The sequence below is a fragment of the Pomacea canaliculata genome, linkage group LG14 (assembly GCF_003073045.1).
Source record: "Pomacea canaliculata isolate SZHN2017 linkage group LG14, ASM307304v1, whole genome shotgun sequence".
NCBI classification, from domain to species: domain Eukaryota; kingdom Metazoa; phylum Mollusca; class Gastropoda; order Architaenioglossa; family Ampullariidae; genus Pomacea; species Pomacea canaliculata.
The window spans coordinates 6,429,887-6,446,348 of record NC_037603.1 but is presented as its reverse complement, the minus strand read 5'-3'; the positions used below and the strand labels follow the sequence as shown (position 1 = coordinate 6,446,348).

General features: G+C 36.4%; 2 long non-coding RNA genes across 2 annotated transcripts; both read left to right on the top strand.

Annotated features, from left to right (window-relative positions):
• The first annotated feature begins 12,145 nt into the window (after window positions 1-12,145).
• On the top strand, window positions 12,146-12,949 carry LOC112555721. The gene is made up of 2 exons (XR_003097521.1): window positions 12,146-12,285; window positions 12,624-12,949. It is a non-coding gene; the product is annotated as an uncharacterized LOC112555721 (long non-coding RNA).
• Window positions 12,950-15,194: 2,245 nt separating this feature from the next.
• LOC112555722 lies at window positions 15,195-16,185 on the top strand. Its single transcript, XR_003097522.1, has 2 exons — window positions 15,195-15,309; window positions 15,971-16,185. It is a non-coding gene; the product is annotated as an uncharacterized LOC112555722 (long non-coding RNA).
• Window positions 16,186-16,462: the final 277 nt, after the last annotated feature.

The following is a 16,462-nucleotide window of genomic DNA, read 5'->3' as shown; positions in this document are numbered from 1 at the left end:
CAGGAGTTACAAAAAAACTAATTTTTAAATGCTAACGTCTATTGAAAAAAAAATGTCTCACAATACGTTTCCATAAAATATAGAAATAATTTTTTTCCAAAACTTTTTATTTTTCGACATATTTCCCGATTTTCTCTCTATCCCATATCTAGTATGCACGAATTAATCTGCATTAATAAAAAAATATATCAGCCATCCTGTGAAAACACACACACATATTAAATAAAATCTAATCTACTGATCAGATGAAAAATAATATTGTAGGAATACTGCGGCAATGAAAAGACAACAACAAAGGCTGCATATTGCAAAGACTGTATTCAACAGTTGTGCTTCATCATAAAACGCCGATGAAACTAAATGTTTGTTTTCAATGGAGAATTGCAAGGAGCGACTAATGAAAGGAAGAGTGGCTTTGTGATGAACAGCGGGATGTTAACTGTCTCTCATTTTGGTTGTAATGTTAGCCAGTAGTATTCCAACAGGTGTATAATGATGCCAGCACCAGGTGATACTGGAATAAGATAATGAGACAATCAACATTCTGCTGTATATCAGAAGACAAGGCCTTTTCAATGTTTTTGTTTATTTTTGAACAAAATGAATTTAAGCAGTCAAGGTGTAATTAAAACTAAGAGGTATAAATGCTGCAGACCCTGCGAGTAATTGACATCGGACTTCCACAGCGACCTGCAGGTTATCTACTAACATCATTGTCGTCTTCGAAGAGAGATGAAGGCCAGTGTCTGAAATAACCACATCATCACCAAACATCATCTCAGCAACAGTCCATGACACATACAGACAAATTAGAGTTTCTGAAGAAAACAACAAAAATTTGAAAAAATCAAAACTAAAAATATTGATACAGCAAAACTCTATATAATTAATCTTCAGCGAGAAGAAATATGCCCTATATCTGTAGTTTGTCCCACCAAAGCATTCAGAACAAAATTATTTCCCCATTAGAATATCATTTGTAAGTTTTCTGTTTCAGATTTCTTTTCAACTCAGTTAGATAAAACTTCTAAAAATGTCGACATTTACCTTCCCTACCAAGATTTCCCGTCAGCAGGCCCACGGTCAGGAGCGCAAGGAGGACGTAGACACTGGCCTTCATCTTTCTTCTTTATTTACCTAGGATTTACCAAGAGGAAATACGCGCTATATCTGTCCTTTGCTCCACCAAAGCATAAAGAACGGAATTATTTCCTCATAACAATGGCACTTCTAAGTTTTCTGTTTTAAATATCTGTTTAACGCAATTAGATAAAAAATACTAAAATTGGGGAAATTTACCTTTTTAAACAAGACTTCCTGTCACCAGGCCCACGGCCAAGAGTGCAAGGAGGACATAGACACTGGCCTTCATCTCTCTTCAAAGTGGACAATGATGTTAGTAGATAACCTTCAGGTCGCTGTTGAAGTCCGATGTCAGTTACTACCAGAACCTGCAGCATTTATAGCTCCTGCATTTAATTATATTTTGACTGCCATGAATTTGAAAACGCTAACATAAGCAGTAACATTGAAAAGGCTTTATCCTTTTTGTTTAAATAGTCAACAGTAGATCATGTGGTCTGTTATTATTAGTCGCACCCACTATAGACAAGTAAAACACTCGTGTCCACCACGAGCCTCTACCGGAAGAAGACAATGAAACCATCAACATCCCGGTGTTGATCATAAAGCTACTCTCCCTTCCATCAGCTTCCCTATCATTGACCTGATGTACAGACACTGTGTACACTCCGATTTGCTTTTTATAATAAAACACCAGTCATATACAGAATTTGTGAAGTGGATCAGGACCATTGTTGCTGTTTTTTAATTATCCCGTTATTGCTGCCACATTTTTCTTCATTTGATCACAAGATTGGCTTATATTAATTATTTTTAATAATTTTTTATAATTATTTTTAATAATTTTTTATAATTATTTTTAATAATTTTTTACAGGACGGCCGTTTGTTTGTTTGTTTGTTTGTTTGTTTTTGTTTGTTTGTTTGCTTGCTTGTTGTCGGGATTGTGTATGACAGTCTGTACCTAACCTGTATTTTCTGTGAAAGGAATGTAACACTGGGGTCTGTGTTCTTGTGGTGTGACAACTCTGTGCTGTATTTTAAGTGTTTTATACGTTAAGCAAACTTCATGTTGTTTGTCAACACGTGCTTTTGCTCGGTTATATTTGCGAACCCCTAACAAATTAATTAAATATTTATCAATTCGTTTAATCAATACAGATCTACAGATCTTCAGTTCTAACATCCTTTGTTTAAGGGAACACCAAAAACGACAATACTTATATAATTGTAGTCATGTCAATTGTAGCAATATTAACGAATAAAAATGTTAACTTTAAAAACTAAACTTATTCTTTGCAAAAACTTTTCTGTCTTTTAGTTTCAAGATTACGGATAAAATTACCAATCCTTGTTTGTTGTCCCTCATTCAAAATTAAAGATTACTTCTGATATGTATTGTTTAACATACAAACACATGACTGCGATGAGTTATTATGTGGTCAGCTACTCCCGCTATATTTTGCACTACAACACAGTAAAAATAAATAATCATTCACAAGCAGAAACCATTCATAGACGACTTAACCTTTCACAAACTTCTGACATCGCATTTTTTAAAAGAATTTTTTTTATTATTTGTTGACGACCTCATTGAACGATGTCCAGCCTCCAACTCAGAGAAAGGAGCGCAAGAAGGACGTAGACACTGGCCTTCATCTTTCTTCGTAGACGACAATGATGTTAGTAGATAAGCTGCAGGTCGCTGTGGAAGTCTGATGTGAGTTACACTCAAAACCCGCAGCATTTAAACCTCCTGCTTTTAATTACACATTCACTGCTAGGAATTTCGATCATTCTAAAATAAACAACAACATTGAAAAGGTTTTATTGTTTTTGTTTAATATTCAGCAGTATATCTAGAGGTATATCATTATTCATCGCAGACACTATATACATGTAAAAACACTTGTATCCACCACAAGCCAATATCGGAAGACGAAAATAAACCAATAAACATCCCGCTGTTTCTCCCTTTCATCGCCCGCCCTTTTATTGGCCTGTTGTAGAGACATTGTCTACAGTCAGGTCTCCTTTTCATAATAAAAAGCCAGTCATATGCAGAATTTTGAAAGTGCAGCAATACGATTGTTGTTGCCTTTTAATTATTGCGGTGTTATTAATATATGTTCCTTCATTTTTGTAATTTAACAAGCAAACGATGAATATAGAGAGGCTCATTGTAAAATCACTGTTAGATACAAACATTTTCAAGACAAATGTAAACATTTGTTAGCAAAAATAGACGAAGTTGATATGAGCATTATGTAGTAATAATCAGACTGTGAACTCCATACCACATTTTCAGTCATGAAACGGATTTAATTGGTAAAAGCTTTTTTTCTCCTCATAGGAATACCTTCAGAATTATAATTTCAAGTAAACAATACAACATATCATACTAATTTCTTGTGAATTAAAGAAGATTTTTCATGTACTATAAATAAACCTAAGCTACCTGCAAAAACATTTGTTTTTTATTTGGAAATGCACGGATATAATAACCAGCATTTGTTTATGGTTCCTCATTCAAAATCAGACCTTACATAAATAAAAAAAGACATTGATGTGTGCTGCTCAAAATGCACAGGTCATGTGATTCCAGTGAGTGTTTGTCTGCTGCCACCTACGATGTGCCACTGAGTAGTCCTGCTATGTTACACTACAACCACATGCTACACAGTGAAAGATAAATCATCATTCACACATAGAAACCGAGCGACCCCTCAGCTGCTGCTTCCTGTGATGGCTGCTGCTCTCTGACCAACTGTTTCAGCTCTGACACCACTCCAGGAACCTCGTCTGAAATAATCCAATCATTACCAAACATCATCTCAGAAGATGTAACTCTCAAACACGGTCAATGACATACATACAGGTAAATTATTCTGGTTTCTAAATTAAGCGATTGCTTTACAACAAAAATATACATTCCCGTGATTAGAAATACAACAGACCTTTCCATGACTATTACTAGGCTGTAGCACGAGGAATATGCCCTATATCTTTGTTCCTCCAAAGCGTACAGAACACAATAAGTCATTAAAATAAAATTTTTAAGTCTTATGTTTCAGATTTCATTTAAGCCAATAGAGCAGACAAATTCTGAAATTTTCGAGATTTAACTATCTCATCACGATTTCCTGTCACCATGACGACGCTCAGGAGCGCCAGAAGGACGTAGACACTGGCCTTCATCTTGCTTCGAAGACGACAATGATGTTAGTAGATAACCTGCAGGTCGCTGTGGAAGTCTGATGTCAGTTACCTCCAGGGTCTGCAGCATTTATACCTCTGACTTTTAATTACACCTTGAGTGTTATGGGTTTCTATTGTTCTAAAAATAAATAGTAACATTGAAAAGGCTTTGTCTTTTTTGTTTGAAAATCATCAATAGACCTAGTGGTGTTACATTATTCCTCGCAGGCTCTGTACAAATAGAACACATGTCCACCACAATCCAACACCGGAAGAGGACAATGAGCCAATTAACAGCCCGCAGCTCATAAAGCGCCGCTCCCTTCATCAGCCGCCCCTTGATTTGCCTCCCTTTACTTACATTGAGCTCAGTGGGGTCGCCCTATTATACTACTATATAACTGTTATATACAGTCTTTGTAAAGTTCAGCAAGGGCAACTGTTGCTGTCTTTTAATTATCCTGATATTGCTACCACAGTGTCATTATTTTATCAGAAGATAAGGTTACATGAATTTTTCATATGTTTTACAGGACGGCTGATCCAGTACATACATTTAATTTCCGTTACAAATAAGCGAATGAATAGAACTGTCATTTAGGACGTTGATAACATTATTTTACTTATGAGAAACCTTTATCAATGATGCGGTTCTTTCACTCCACCACACCAAAGGGTAATTGAATTCGAGAGATACTCCCCCCAAAAAAAAACCCACACACACACGGAATATTTTAGGGTTAATTAATCCTGCGGAAAAAACTTTTAAAATGAATTATAAATATATTGAAAGTCAGTGCAGTTTAGTCATCCAGATGTAGAAACATTTCTTTGTGGTTTTTTATTATTTTGAGTAAAACTGATTGCAGGGTGTGTTATGTACCGAGACGATATTTGGACCGGTATCCCGGGTGCGCTGGCGAGGTGTTGTTGTTGTCGTATGCTCCTCGATGAGTAACAAGGAATAAACAACAAAACAAATAATCCTCAATAAAGTTAAAAAAGTATTACAGTAACGGGAAAGAAAACCTTGTTATAATGCTGCTTCTTTTACTCAGCAACAAAAACCTAAATAACTAATTAAAAATAGAGAGCTAACAAATCTTTTAACATGTAGTGATATGATTATTGCAACCTACAGGCCCCGCCTCTCTCTCTCTCACATACATACACGGGGAGAAAGACAGACAAAGGATGCTGGATAAGATAGTCTTATAAATGTCATCATTACAAATATCTCTATATTGCTGTTTCAGGAATCTTACAAAATCCTGGATTTTTAACTAAATGGTTTTTGTCAAAAGTTTTCTATTTAATAACTGCAAAAAAATCAGTTTCTGATAACAATTGCACCGTAAGACAATAATAATAAACAGTACTTGCACCTGATTTCATTTCAAGTCACGCAGTAAACAAAAACTTTACTTAGTGTGAAATGCCGGATAAACATCTAGTGACTGTAACAGTTGCAGACCCTGGGAGTAACATCTTTATTCTGCCCGAAATATGCAAAAACTGTTTTTTAAACAAAATGTTTCCCTGTTTGTCAACAAATGTGTGTCAAAATGTCTGCCATCACTACACCTTGACTACATATTGGCGTGTCACGTGTGATGTTACGTAGCATGTACAAGCTGGTCATTGTAGCTGGTGCTTGCAGGACAAATCTTACAATGCGATGTGTTTGTAAGTAAACGAGATATATTTGTAAATAACTTCGATGTGTTTGTAAATAACCGAGATATATTTATAAATAATCGAGATATATTTGTAAAATGTAGGACTACAGCACAATAAGTGCAATGTAAACAAGAAAACGATGTTGTCACAGGCTTCTAAAATACAAAGTTGTCCTCAAATTTCGTTTATATTCCTCATTTGTTTTATTTCTCAATCTTTTCTTACTATTTTCGATTCTATGTTAATGAATTCCTTTTTTTTTTCTTTTTTAGTTATGGACTTCTACTGCAATCATTCCTTGTTTGTTCTGGATGTTACTTTCTTACTAGTTTAACGAAGAAGTGTATCTTGTAGCTCACAAAATCCTGTGTAAAATAATGCACTAGTGTCCTCAGAAATGAAATATCCGAACAATACAATGAGCTGCTCATCATAAAACACCGATAGTTGCTATCAGCTGTCATCACCAATGACCCATTGTACCGACCTTTGACACAGTGTGTTCCACTTTCAATAACATTTTGCTATCACTGTCACACTTTATAAACACCACCCCAATGTTTGCCGGCGCGTAACTGTTCTTGTTGACTTTTAATTTATCGCAAACTGAAAGCAGAAGGTACAGCATCTGATCATAGAGATATTTCAGTGAATAGGAATAAGTAAATAATTACATTCAACTATGCATTTTATATGACTGCTGATGGAGTCTATACAATCCTTTTCTATAAAAATATTTAAAAGAATTATAGACATTATTTATAAGCATTCACAGATATTAAAAGAAAGGAAAACAAAGCTTTTCCAGTTTTTTAATAACAATGAACTTGTAATTAAAAACAGGTCTGTAGATGTTGCCAACCCGTGAAGTTAGCACTTCAAAGGTAACCTGAGGTCTACCTTCTACAAACATCATCAAGCCAGATCTTTGTCAAACAAAAGCAAACTAATAGAGCAGTGTTAGTACAGTAGATATACTGATAAATATTAGGACCAAAAACACAAAGCCTTTTGATGTCGCTGTTTACCTGAGGACAATTCCAGTGTCTACCTGTGAAGGTGTAATTACAGGCAGGAGGTATAAAGGTCGCAGACCCTGGCAGTCACTGACATCGGACTTCAACAGCGACCTGAAGGTTATCTACAATCATCATCGTCTCCGTGTGGAAGCAAGATGAAGGCCAGTGTCTACGTCCTCCTGGCGCTCCTCTGCGTCGTCATGGTGACAGCCGAATATGGTAAGTATTTACACGACTACAACTTTTATAATACTGGGTACCTATACGATTTGTAGCATAATGACGATAATAACAACAATAATAATCTGTTTAGTAAATGGGTCTTTTCTTTTTGCTTGAACAAAATAAAAAGTCCACATATAACAGTTATTTCTTAGCGCTGGAGTGTTGTCACTTACGCCAGTCAAACATAATTTCAAGATGTTAATTTTAATAAACTTTATCAAACTCTTGTGTTATTTTTGATATCTTTGCACGCTATTTCTCTGTAATGAAAACAGATATTCATCTCAGAAGTATTACAATTGGTCTGTACGTGTTTAGAGTTATTTGTGGTAGTGCTGCTATTTCTGATAATAATGATTGTTACTGATTCTGATGTTATTCAAGAGAAGGCTTCTGACTATCGGAGAGACGCACAAGCTCCACAAGAGACTCACAAGAAGCCTCACTCACAGGAGTCAGCAACCGCGGGGCCAGGAGAGAGGAGACCCGTGTCCCGCCCACGCAAGGCGAACACTGTTCCCCAGTTTAACAACGGGCTGCACTAAGTCACGTGTCCTGTCGACCATTGGACAGTCAATCAATCGCCCAACGGTGACGTCAGCCAATAAGCATCAATAAAACTGCAGAAAAAATCCTTTGTTGCCTTTTATTATTCCGATAATTACTACCACAGTGTCTTCACTTGACTAGCGGATTAGGCTACATCAATGTTGTCAGGTTTACAGGGCGGCTGGTACATTGACTTTTCGTTACAAATAAACGAATGAATAGAACTGTCGTTTACGCCGTCGATAATATTATCTTACTCATGAGAAAGCGTTATCAAAGCTGCGTTTTTTTTTATTTCGTCACACGAAATGGTGATTGAATTCGAGAGATACCACACAAACACACGCAACACATCAACATTTCAGGGGTAATTAGTCCTGCGGAAACATCTTTCTGAAATGAATAATAAATATATTGATAGTCAGTTCAGTCAACCATATATAAAAACATATCTTTGTGTTTTTTTTTCTTATCATTTTGAGTAAAACTGATTAAAGGGTGTGACAGGTACCGAGACGATATTTGGACGTTTATCCTGAGACTGACCACAATGACTGTTTCTACAACGATGCTCTTTCAAATCTTCTACCTTTATTTCTCTCAGCATTCTAAATTTTTTTTAATTCTTTACACAAACTGATTTGTCATAAACAGACGAAAAGTCACTGTCTTATTCAGTTACTCTTGATGTCAGTAAATCAGCAGATATAGACAAGTACACGTGTCCTTTACATCTGTACATCTGTACATCTGTACAAGCTCGTTACTGCTTCTTAAAAGATTGTTAATTACAATTAGGCTTTATTAAGGAAATCACAGACAGGGTAACATTTCCACAACTGGCTGGTTTTGGTGACCAAAGGACCAGGTGGTCTCATTTTTGACAATAAATATGTTTCTTGACATCAATAAACAACAAAACAAAAAATCATTAATAACATTAGGGAAAGTATTAAAATAACAGGAAAGAAAACCTTGTGATAATGCTGTCGACCATTGGACACTCAATCAATCGCCCAACGGTGACGTCAGCCAATAAGTTTTAATAAACTGCAGAAAAAAATCCACCCCAATAGTTTGTTTTATAAAAAGTATCCTAGATTAACCTCGTACAATAATTGATTATTTATTCTGTTAACACATGGGTGGAGTATTCGACTTGGAGAGAACTGCACACACACACACACACATTTTATACAAGAGTGTATGTATACCTAACCTACAATTTCTCTGAACGCCATGCTCAATGTCTCAACGTGTATTCTCTATTCACTAAGTACGCATGGTGAACTGATAACCAACAACGGAAATATTGGGAAAAAACTGTATAAATAATGTGACATCATGTGGTTCAGTTCACAGACGAGTTTTCAAATGTTAAGCAGGCTCCGTCGATGGCTCATCACTGGTGTGTGTTTGCGTGCGTGCGTGTGTGTTATGTGTGTGTGTGTGTTTTGCTTATGGTAGAAAAGGAAACATGAAGAGCAAAGAAAGGTTTGTTTGAGTTTAGGTGCTATGTTATATTTTGTCGAACATGAAGTCTTTGTCTTTTTCAAGCTTTGAGATGACTTAATTAGACCAGACCTGATGATCAACTCACGCACAGGTTGTACGTGTGTACGTGTGTACGTGTGTGGGGGGGGGGAGGACTATAAGCTGAGTTGTAGAAATGATTGGAAAATATATATATACCATCTCATATCTTATACCTGTTTATGTTTTTTTATCACTGATAATTAAATTATATTTCAACCTACTTTGAACTGGTCGTTAAACCATCAAATAAACAGATCACTTCCGTTCAGTTCAGTGCAGACGACTACTGGTAAAGAATATACGTATGATTAGTACCTTAATATTTTATTTAGACATTGCAATTTGGAGTACAAAGGTGCTTCACTTAAATGCTTGATGTCTGAGTTACGAGATACACCGCTGTACAAGACTGGGAAAAAGAAGACAAAATAATAAAGATGTCAGAACAAAAGAAAACTCAACCGTCACAATGGCTTATCAGGTTGACCAGTAGTTGTTCGGACATCTGGATTTGTTTTATTAAAATATATATTTAGGTGTACAGCAATCATGCGCCTACTATCGATCACCACCATCAATTTCTTGATCATGATCATGATCATCATCATCATCATCATCATCATATTTTAATAATTTTTAAACTTCAGTTACCCGTGTTTACCCAAACTGCTTTTTAAAAGAGTATTTCTTAAGTAGGCACACAGTAAGAACTTAGATGTGTATTAGACAGTTATTATTTCACACATGTAAACTTCATAAATTGAGAGGGAAAAAGATTATCCAGAATTAGGAAACAAGATTCACAGTAACTCTGATGACTTTGCCGACCAGACTAACAGAAAACACGTGAAACATTTACCTGTCGATCACGTTTTGCTCACATCACCACAAAGAATAGAAAATTTAAAGGTTTAGATATCTTGTCGCTAAAGTCAAGGGAAGTAACTTTTGCAAAGAAAGGTTTAAGTTGAAAATACAGTATTTAGCTCCCCTGCATCAGTAGGTTCGCAAAAAGTTCTCAGCCAATTTGTAATGCGGGACTTTTTTTTTTATTATCTCATCAACTAGCTCAAGGTAACAGTGAATCTTATTGTTTTAAGTTCAGCATCTATTATTCCTATGTTTTTGTGTTTTTCTTTTAAGGTAACAGTGCTTTGATCCCGCTTTTAATGGTAGGGAAAAGCGCTATATACATTAACTTTTTTATTTTATTTTATTTTATTTTTTGCCTGTGGCAACTGTACACACTCACACTCACACACACACACACAGACAATTTTATACAACAGTGTATGTATACCAAACCTACAATTTCTCCGATTGCCATGCGAAATGTCGCAATGTGTATTCTCTCTTCACTAAGTATGAATGGTGAACTGATAACCAAGGGAAATATTGGAAAAAACTGTATAAATAATGTGACATCATGTGGTTTAATTCACAGACGAGTTTTCAAATGTTAAGCAGTCTCCGGCCGATGGCTTATCACTGGTGTGTGTACGTGTTGCATATGAAAGAAAGAGAATAACGCAGCTATTGTTTAAACTACACACGTGATATGTCAGCACGTGCTTACTACAACATGTGATTGAGCAGGTGAGCAGCTGTCCCCGTCAACATGCAGTCAGCGACCTGCACGATGTTTCCTACTACAACCTTCAGCACAACATCAGCGACTATGGCTGGACGCCGACATTGTCTGTAGGCTACTTATGATATTGTTGGTCAACTACTCAACAGTTTTACTGTCGTTTTCTTGGTCCACAATAGATTATCGCACTGTCCTACACAATTGCTGTATATCTCACTGTATCACTAGTCACTAGTCCCACTGTATCACTAGTCACTAGTCCCACTGCATCACTAGTTACTAGTCCGAGCACGAGAGTATATTTATCGAATGATGTCTGTCTTCCGAGACTAAGTCTCGGCCTCTTGTGAAATTGTCCACGGTCAGTCTCGGCAAACCAGAAGACGACCTGACATTATGGCATTCCACCTAAAGTCATAAACATTATTCAGGAGTTGTACGAAGAGCCGTCCAGCCAAGTTATCCGCAACGGCAAACTCACTTAACTTGTATAATGTAATAAAGACTGGCGTAAGACAGGGTTGAATATTATCACCAACAATCTTCCTGATGGTCATAGACTGGATTATGTGCAAAACAACCCAAGACAACAACGCCGGTATCAAGTGGACCATCAAACAGCTAGAGAACCTGGACTTTGCAGATGATATTAGTCTCCTATCTCATCGACAACAACATGCACAAACCAAACTGGTTCTGATAGTATCTTACAAATGTCAACATTTGAAGTATCTACATTTTGTTGTGTCGGGTACCTTACAAATGTCATCATTACAAATATCTCCATACTGCTGTTTCAAGAATCTTATAAATATGTTTCTTAACTAAAATAATAATAATAAAAAGTACAGGCATCGGATTTCATTTACAGCCGTTAACAAAATTTTAGTTAGTGTGAAATGCCGGCGAAACGTCTCTTGGCTACCAGTTGCAGACCCTGGGGGTAACTGACATCAGATGCAACAGCGACCTGAAGGTACGGTCTACATCAGCTTCCTGCAAAACGTATATTAAAAAAAGTATCTTACAGCTAACATTCTAATCAAATGAAAAAACACGTGGCATTAATAACGGGATAATTAAACGGCAACAACAATCGTCCTGCTGCATATTTTACTAACCGTTTATTACTAGTGTTTTATTAGAAAAACAGACCTGACTGTACACTGACTGTATAGTATGCAAAATGCTGCAATATATTTTGAAATGAAAATCCATAGCAATCAAGTCTTAATTAAAAGTCAGAGCTATAAATGCTGCAGGTTCTGGGAGTATCTGACATCAGACTTCCACAGCGACCTGCAGGTTATCTACTAACATCATTGTCGTCTTCGAAGAAAGATGAAGGCCAGTGTCTACGTCCTTCTGGCGCTCCTGAGCGTCGTCATGGTGACAGCAAGTCTTGGTAAGAAAGGAACATATTGACAATTTTACAATTATTTCTCTGTCTAATTGTGCTTAAAAGAAATCTGAAACAGAAAACATCCAAACGGTATTCTAATAAGCAGATAATTTAGGTCTGTGAAGCAAACTACAGGTATAGTTCATATTTCGTGCTAAAGCCTAGTATAAAGGTTTGTTGGATAAGTATTTCTAAATACGCTAATATTTAAATTTTTGTTGTCAAACAATCATTTCATTCAGAAACCAGAAAGTTTTTACTCCATGAGCATGTATTTCATGGAACTTGTTTGAGAGCCACTCCGGCTGAGATGATGGTTGGTAATGATGTGGTTATTTCAGTCGAGGTTCCTGGAGGGCTGTCAGTGCTGGAACAGTTGGGCAGCGAGCAGCAGCCATCACAGGAAGCAGCAGCTGAGGGGTCAGACCCCGCAAAACGTAACATCCTATACTGGTTAGATGCATTTTAAAGTAAATTTAATAGCAAGTAAAGCGAACAGCTGCCATCACAGGAAGCAGCAGCTGAGGGCCAGGCACTGAAAATCATCTTATCATCTTTCCCTTTGCCTGGTAGACAAAGCTCCTTCGTCTGAGTCGACGACTGGACATAGTCCGATGGTGACGTCACCCAGAAACCGATAATAAATAAAATTTCCTGAATAAGTCTATGCCAGTAGTTTGTATTTTATAAACGTGCAAGTGCTCTCAGGTTGGTGTCTATGTGTGAATGATGATTTATATTTTACTGTGTTGTATGTCGTTGTGGTGTATAACATAGTGGGACGACCTGACTACATATCACATATCACATATCACATATCACATATCACATATCACATATCACATATCACATATCACATATCACATATCACACTCTGGGTCCGGGAAACATCGTAGGTGTCAGCAAAAAATTATGGAACCATATCACGCGTGTATTTTAAACAACACATGTCAACTTTATGATTGGTTTAGTTGTTAACGGATACCTCGCGAACTTCTAAAATATTTATCTATAGTTTTATTTTTTAACTAAATGAAAAGTGGAATAGCAAGATATAAAGCAATCTGCGATGAGCAGAACACCTTCTTTAATCTGTCGACCCCTGGACAGTCGGTCAACCGCCCAACGGTGACGTCACCCAATAAGTTTTAATAAAACTGCAGAAATACTCCACCTCAGTAGTTTCGCCAAATAAATGCGCAAATGATCAATCATCATTATTATTATTATTATCATCATCATCATCATCATCATCAAAAAAAGTGAACTACTTTGATGCACAATGTCTGACAGAGTACGTACCTGTGTGTGAGAGTGTATGTGTGTTGTATATTCACATACCTTTATGTGACGAGCTATGTCTCCAGTACTGTGCACTCACAGTTAAAAGTCTCGAAGAAAAGTGACCACGTGTCTCGAGATACAAACCACTTGAGTAATAAAACGGGTTTTCAGTACAAACTTTTAGGGAAGCATTACGAAAGGCAGACGAACTCTAGGAGGGAACATATTTTGACAAATTTTAAACCTCAGATGTGTTTTCCCAAATTGCTTTTTAAACGAGTATTTCTTAAGTAGGCACACAGTGAGAACTTAGGTGTGTATGATACGGTTATTATTTCACACGCGTTACAGTATAACTCAAAAGTAGACAAGATTATCCAGAATCAGGAAAAAAGATTCACAGTAACTATGACGATTTTGTCTACCAGACTGCTAGAAAACAATTCAAACATTTTACCTGTCGATCACGTTTTGCTCACATCACAACACAGAATGGAAATTTCAAAGGTTCGGATAGCTAAAGTCAAGGGAAGTAACTTTTAGAAAGATTTAAGTGTGAAATACAATATTTATCTCCCCTGCATCACTATTTCGCAAAATCTGATGAAAAAGTTTGTAATGCGAGACTTTTTTTTTGGATCATATCCTCCACTAGCTTGGGTATGTAAGTGTTTCTACGCACGTAAGTTTTGGATGTGCATGTGTACATAACTGTATTTTTCCCAATACTTAATGACTTTGTACATATCACAGATCATATTGAAAATAACAGTTATGTATTTATTATTACTATATACATATATATTATATATATTATAATTTTTATATATTATAGTTTGTATTTCACAAATACCACAAAATGTTTGCCTGTGAAGTGATATGATTCTGAATGTTAATACCTTTTAGATAGCTGTTTCTTAGTCTCGTCAGTACCTAGACATTCATGTTTATCCCATTGTCGAAGCTTCGTTTTCTTTTTCTCTTCTTGTTTGTTCTGATGAAGTGGTATATCACATCTCACAGCACCCAGTGGTCAAGTCAATGACCTGTGTGCACTACAACACAATACTGGAATACGACAATGAGCCAATTAACATCCACATACTAATCATAAAGCTCTGAACCCCTTCTACAACCTGTCACCAGCATTGACTAATTATGTTTTGTACAAACTGGTCTACTTTTACAATAAAACTTCATTACTACTTGCAGTCTTGGTAAACAACAACAACGTTTCTATGTCGGACATAAAGGTCACTAAAAATATTACACACAAGGGAAAATTATTTTTGATTAAAACACTGGCAGTAAATAGGGAATATTTTATGTTAACACAACCTACCGCTCGAGCTCGCGCGCGCGTGCACACACATATATATATATAAGATAATACGCAGTTACTGTTCTATGATTGCAGAAGTAACTGTCCCATTTATATCTGACACCACAAAATAACAAAGCCCTGTGAATTTATTAGATATACTGATAAATATAAACACCAGAAATGCCAAACCTTTTGGATGTCACTGTTTATCTTAGAACAATTCCAGTGTCTACCTGTGAAGGTGTAATTACAGGCAGGAGGTATAAAAGTTGCAGACCTGGCAGTCACTGACATCGGACTTCAACAGCCACCAGAAGGTTATCTACAATCATCATCGTCTCCGTGTGGAAGCAAGATGAAGACCAGTGTCATCGTCCTCCTGGCGCTCCTCAGCGTTGTCATGGTGACAGCCAGACCAAGTGAGTATTTAGACGACTACAACTAAATATGTACTTTTATAATACTGGGGACCTACATGTTTGTTACCATACGTGTGTGTGTGCGTGTGTGTGTTGAATACTGGTTAGAGGATCTCAGATTTACAGACACTACCAATATTATGCCCATAAATTCCTTTTCTAAAAACAAACTTTGAGGTACTGCAGAAACAAATAACGCATTAAAATGATAAAGAATGATCGACAAATAAGTATTCAAAACGGAAATTTGTGTCGTAAAATATGCCATAAAGTACAAAAATTAAACAATTTTCGTTAATGAAACTCTTACCCTAAAAAATTCTGAAAGAGACAATGCAGACAACTTCTAGATAATAATCTGTTTGATAATTTGTTTTCCTTTATACTTAAAACAAAATGTAAAGTACAGATATAAAAACTATTTCTTAGCTCTGTAGTGTAATCAGTCAAGGAAGTGAAATATAAATTCAAACTGTAAATTTTTATAAACTTCATCAAACTCTTCAGTTTTGGTGGATAATTATTTGTAATATTTTTGCACGCTATTTCTTGTTATACAGTCATTCATTTAAGAGCATAATAATTTGTTTGTGTTTTGTGTTGTTTGTCGTAGTCTTACTACTACTAATAATAATAATTGCTACTGATGTTATTATTCAAGATGAAGGCCCTGACTCGGGGAGGGAACCACATCAGGCACCATCACAGGCAGCACAAGCCAAGAAGTGTGTGGTACCTGTTGAGACCAGAGATGTTTCGTACGTCCGGTCACCCACACCAGAGTGAGCCACGCACCCTGTCTACGATTGGACAGTCAGTCAATCACCCAACGGTGACGTCACCCAATAAATTTCAATAAAGCTGCTGAAAACTCCATCCCAGTAGTTTGTGTTTTATAAACGAGTAAGCTTGTCAACAATGATTCATTATTTATTGTGTTTGCACGTGGATAAATGTCTTGCTGCATTTACTTGGAGAAAACTGCGCTCGCGCGCACACGCACACAAATAGATGTATATATACATATATATACACACACGGACGCGTAATAAAGACTACATTTATCGACTGGTTCAATCAAATTACTTTTTCCTTTACTACATGACTACCTTTCGATTAATTACATATTTGCAAAACTTTACATAAATTTATT